The sequence below is a fragment of the Bison bison genome, unplaced genomic scaffold (assembly GCF_000754665.1).
Source record: "Bison bison bison isolate TAMUID 2011002044 unplaced genomic scaffold, Bison_UMD1.0 scf7180017864235, whole genome shotgun sequence".
NCBI lineage: Eukaryota > Metazoa > Chordata > Mammalia > Artiodactyla > Bovidae > Bison > Bison bison.
The window spans coordinates 3,019,288-3,025,586 of NW_011494807.1; positions in this window are offsets into that span (position 1 = coordinate 3,019,288).

Here is a 6,299-nt window from a genome sequence, read left to right on the forward strand (position 1 = left end):
CAGTGTTCTTGCCTGGAGAATCCCCGGGACGGGGGAGCCTGGTGGGCTGCCATCTATGGGGTCGCACAGAGTCGGACACGACTGAAGCAACTTAGCAGCAGCAGCAGCAGCCCCTCTATTTATTAACAAGTCTGTAACTGCATCCACCCTGTGGTAAAGTGATTGCATTAATGAACCAAATTAATGACTTCCTTTTTCCACACCCTTTGCCCTATAATTTTGTAGTCACTTCTCATTCTGATCCTAGGCTTGGCTATGTGACTTTCTATTGTGAAGGATTACAAAGTACCTGTATGTCTCTACCTTCTTTTTTGAAATCCTATCATAGCCTTGCAAAGAAGCCAGACTAAAAATACAAAACAAAACAAAAAGAGAGAGAGAGAGAGAGAGAGTGAGAGAAATAAAAGAGAAAAGAAGCCCAGTCTAAGAGTATGAGAGCACATAGAGCAGAGCTAAACTGTCCTATCCCAAAGCAGCCTTGTTAGCCAGCCCCTAGACTTATCCCTCAGCTGAACACAGATAAATGAACAAACCTTATGATAAGATTCGCCACATCTGATCCAGCAGAGCTAAGTTGTAGACCTGCAGACTCATGAGAAATAAGAAATGATTGTTGTTTTCAGTGACTAAGATTTGGAATGATTTGTTATGCGCAAAAGCTAATACAGGCTCTAAATGTCTCTTTCTCCATACAAAAGGATGAAGTAAACCTTCTCTTTCTTAAGGCACAGTCTTCTACTTGCTTTTATCCTATTCCTGCCTGTATGCTTTCAGATCTCAACCATTCCAATTATTTCTCTATTCTTATATTCTCATCTTATTGTTGTCTTTTCACCTCTTTCCATAATATATAAACATGTTTAAATCTAATTCAAATAAAACATACACACAAAAAAGTAAGCCTGTGTCTTCAGCAAGTTACTGACCTATTTTATTATTGCTTCCATTTATATATTTTAAAAGAATAGTCTACACATGTGCATTTGTCTGGATTTGCCATAGAAACAGAACCAACAGGATGTGTTACATATAGAGAGAGATTTATTTTAAGGAACTGACTTATGCAATTATAGAGGCTGGCATACATGCGTGCTAAGTTGCTTCAGTCATGTCTGACTCTTTGCCACCCATGAACTGTAGCCTGCCAGGCTCCTGTCCTTGGGATTCTCCAGGCAAGAAAACTAGAGTGGGTTGCCACGCCCTCCTCCAGGGAATCTTTCCAACACAAGGATGGAACCCAGGTCTCTTATGTCTCCTGCACTGGCAGGTGGGTTCTTTACTACTAGCGCCACCTGGGAAGCCCTTTGATGTTGTTCAGTTGCCCAGTCACGCGAACTCTTTGTGACCCCATGGACTGCAGCATGCCAGGCCTTCCTGTCCCTCACCATCTCCTGGAGTTTGCCCAAGCTCATGTTCACTGCATCAGTGATGTCCTCTAGCCATCTCATCAATAAGGAAAGCCTTTAGTGAGTCTAAAATCTGATAAGGTAGGTCAGTGGGCTGGAGACTCAGCGAAGAGTTGCAGTTCAACCCCAAAGGCAGAGGTGTGTTGGCAAAATTGCTTCTTGCTTGGGGGGAGGTCAGTCTTTGGTCTATTAAGGCCTTTACCTGATTGGATGAGGCCCAGCCACATAACGGTGAGTAATCTGTTACTAAAAGGCCACTGATTTACATGTTCATCTCATCCCAAAAACACTTTCACAGAAACATCCATGTAATACTTCACCAAATATTTGGGCACCGTGGTCCAGCCAAAGGAACACATAAAATTAGCCATTATAACTTGCTGTCTTCATTTTTTGTACTCATTAATCATTCGCCTTTTCAGTTACCACCTTATTAATGTACCCAAGGCAATGGATACTGCCAAACACTCTCTTTTCTTTTGTTCCTTTACTTCCTTTTGCCTCCTTCCTACCTTGCTTTCTATCTATTTGCTGCTCTTTAGTTTTCTTTATGCCACTCTTCCTTTACCTGCTTCTTTCATGATCCTGAGGGTTGTGCTTCCCAGACTACCTGGGTCATATCATATACTAGTGGTATTAACTACCAAATTTATATCTTCCATTTAGCCCTCTCTTCTGAGTTTCATATATTCATTCATTTATTCACAGAAGGTATTAACAGCATGCTATATATTTTATTGAGTACTTAAACACTATTGGGGTGTGTGACAACCTCTAAAATGACCCCCAAGATCCCTGCCTCCTGTTAATCATATCCCCCATTTAATCCCTTCCCTGTAATGTGAGCTTCTAAAGAACAGAACACAGCAAAAGTGATGAGATGCCACTTCTGAGATTAGGTTACAAAAAGACTCTGGCTTCTGTCTTGTTCACCTCTCCTGTCCTTTCCTGGCTCACTCTGTCTTTCTTAGAGTCCTCATGTAGGGGAAGCAAGCTGACATGCTGTTTGAAAAACCTTGTGGTTTATAGATAGTCAGTGGGAATTTGTTGTATGAGGCAGGGAGCTCAAATCTGGTGCTCTGTGACAACCCAGAGAGGTGGGATGGGGTGGAAAGTGAGAGGGAGGTTCAAGAGGGAGGGGACGTATGTATACCTATGGCTGATTCATGTTGATGTATGGCAGAAACCAACATAATATTGTAAAACAATTATCCTCCAATTAAAAATAAATAAAAACAAAACAAAAGCTTTATGTAGAGGCTTGTATGCAAAGGAACTCGGTCTCCAGACAACAGCCAGCAGGGACCTGAGACCTGCCACCAGTCACATGAGTGAGCCTAGAAGCAGGTCCTCTCCCAGTTGAGTCTTGCTTGAATTGATTGCCACTCCGCTAGATACCTTTACTGCAGTCCTGTGAGAAACCCTGAGTCAGAGACACTCAGCTAAGTTGCACCTAGATTTTTGACCCACAGAAATTATGAGAAAATAAATATTTGTGATTTTAGGCTGCTAAGTTTGGTATAATTTGGTTTACAGTGATTGATGACTAGTAGAGGACTACCCTGTCCTCTAGGTCAGGGTCACACTGCTTATTCTACTTATATGCAGAGTACATCACGAGAAATGCCAGGCTAGACAAAGCAAGCTGGAATCAAGATTGCCAGGAGAAATATCAGTAACCTCAGATATGCAGATGACACCATCCTAATGGCAGAAAGCAAAGAGGAACTAAAGCGCTCTTGATGAAGGTGAAAGAGGAGAGTGAAAAAAGGTGGCCTAAAACTCAACATTCAAAAAGTGACGATCATGGTATCCAGTCATTACTTCATGGCAAATAGATGGGGAAACATTGGAAACAGTGATAGACTGCTGGGCTCTGAATCACTGTGGATGGTGACTACCCCCATGAAATTAAAAGACACTTGCTCCTTGGAAGAAAAGTAATGACAGACCTAGACAGCATATTAAAAAGCAGAGACATTACTTTGCCAACAAAGGTCTGTCTAGTCAAAGCTATGGTATTTTCAGTAGGCATGTATGGATGTGAGAGTTGGACAATAAAGAAGGCTGAGTGCCAAAAAATTGATGCTTTTGAACTTAGGTGCTGGAGAAGACTCCTGAGAATCCCTTGGACATCAGGGAGATCAAACCAGTCAATCCTAAAGGAAATCAACCCTAAGGAAAGGAATATTCATTGGAAGGACTGAAGCTGAAGCTCCAATACTTTGGCTACATGACACGAAGAGCTGACTCACTGGAAAAGACCCTGATGCTGGGAAAGACTGAAGGCAGGAGGAGAAGGAGACAACAGAGGATGAGATGACTGGATGGTATCACTGACTCAATGGACATGCGTTTAAGCAAACTCCAGGAGATGGTGAAGGACAGGGAAGCCTCATGTGCTACAGTCCATGGGGTTCCAGAGTCAGACACAACTGAGTGACTCAACAAGAGGACTACCCAGGATTCAAAGTCAAATAAGGAAGAGCCCTGACATGCAACAATCCTGTAGACTATCAAGGGTGATAGAAAAGTGGCTATGATCACACTATAGTATAATAGGTGTTATAGAAACATACACAGTGAGTGATGGGAGCACAGAGAGAAGAGAATTTCCATCCTGCTTGAAGATTGAAGGTTTTAACTGGCAGATTTTATTTTTGTCATTGAATGAGCAGGCTAAGTCATTTGATCAAAATGAGGAGAAATGGTGATGGGATACCTGATGAGAAAATGAATTTCTAGAACCTCTACTGGAAAGAATAGTTGAAAGATTTATGAAAGAAGCCAGTGATGATATCTAGGCAGTGAGGAGTTGGGTTAAGAATCATGGACTTGCAGAATCTCCAGTTGAGACTAGGGTTTACTTTTTTAAAATGTTCTTGGCAATATGTATATAAGATTACAGAAGTTGGTGATTGGATTTGGGATCTCAGAGAAGATAAAACAGAAAAGCAAAGGACTGAGGAAGAAAAAGAGCAAGACAATTCTTATAGTCCCAGTGGAGTTTAGATTGGATAGAGAAAGTAAGACAATCAAAGTGGCCAAGAGTTTGGGGAAATGTCACCAAATCTGACCTCCTACCAATCACTAGGGCCAAGGGAGTCAGTGCTAGGTTTGACTTAAGCCTAGGTCATATACTCCAGTCCTGAGTTGGAGGAGACTTCTAGCTGAGAGTGGGAAAGAATGATTATGCAGAAGGAAATTCAGGTTTTCTACCATGAGAAGAGTGAATGGATGCTTTATAGCAGAGACCTCTGGTTTCCTACAGTGGTGTTCATTTCTTCCAGAGTAAGAGAACCCCTAGTTTTTAGGGGTGGGGGAAGCACATAATGATAGTATTTCCTAGTCTCCTGCAGCTAGGAATGGCCATGCAACTAATAAGCTGATCAAAGGGATATGGACAGAAGTGGTGTGTGTGCCATTTCTGGACCATGTTCTTAAAGGGAATGGGATGTCATTCCATTTCCCTTTATTCCTTTTCTGTCTGCTCGAATATGGTTGTGGTGGTGAGCCAACTTGAACCATAAGGAAGACATTCTATTCCTAGGGAGGGCAGAACAACAGGAGGAGTTTGTAATCCCTGGATGATGTCATGGATCCTTTGTCATCCTACATGAGGAATAATTAAACTACAGTTTTTAAAAAGCCTCTTTTAATGTGGTTCTCTGTTACAAGTGACTGGACCTACCTTTCAACTAATTCAGATGTCCAGTAAAAAAAGATATGCTGGGAATATAAATGACCATAGCATAAGACAGAAAGTAGCAAGCAATAAACAGAGGCACAGATAAACAGGATACAGAGAAAAATCACTTCGAGCCAGACTGTGAACTTTCAAAAGAGATTAAAGTTTCTGATCAGTGACAGACCACAGACTGTCTATAAGTGGTGGAATGCAGGCGGGGAAATGTGCCTCAACAGCTGATTATTCCAGACAGGCCGGCGGCAGTGGTGATGGTGATGTGGCATGATAGTGACAACTGGCCCATGCATCCAGCTCACCCAAGCAGCATTTGGACCTTGATATACTTATTTAAATTAGTTGTGGTTTGGGTTGATGCTTCTTGACAATGAGCTTAAAAATTAAGAAATAGGGGTGGAAGAAATCCTAGCGACTAGGAAAACATTCTGCTCAATGCACTTCAAAAGACAATAATAATTACAGTGATGCTAAGTAAGTCTTGTACATAGCCAGTAAAACCCAGGACTTCTAACTCCCCGGCCATTGAGGGCTAAAGGCTTCTATATACTTAATTTGTAAAGAATCCCTGTGAAGGTTTCTTCTCCAGCAAAATACTAACCTCAAGTTGCTATCTGCAAAGCCCATCGGTTACTCTAGTAGACAATGGTGGTAGTGGTTTAGTCGCTAAGTTGTGTCCAACTCTCGCAACCACATGGACTGTAGCCCGCCAGGCTCCTTCGTCCATGGGATTTCCCAGGCAAGAATATTGGAATGGGTTGCCGTTTTTCTCCAGGGAATCTTGTCAACCCAGGCATGGAACCTACACCTGCATTGCAAGAGGATTCTTTTACCGCTGAGCCACGAGGGAAGCCCTGGTGGACAGTACTGAGACAGAACATTACCATCATGTCAGAAAGTTCTACAGGATAGCCCACAGATCTAAGAGAGATGTCTCTCTCTCCTGCCAATCCTCAATCTTGGCCTCAGTCTGTGCATAACCCAAACCCAAAGATTGGTCCCCAAGCTCTTCCACTTCCTAAAGAAGATTTAAAACTGGTAACGACAACAAAAGTCGTTTGGCCTAGTCCCGCTAAGAAGGGGACACGGCAACAGAACACCAAGATTCTTCCACAACAGTCAGTAGAGCAAGTGGGCGGTAAAAAAGTAGCCGGGACCAGACGTGGGGGTGGAAGAAGAGGCAAAGGGGC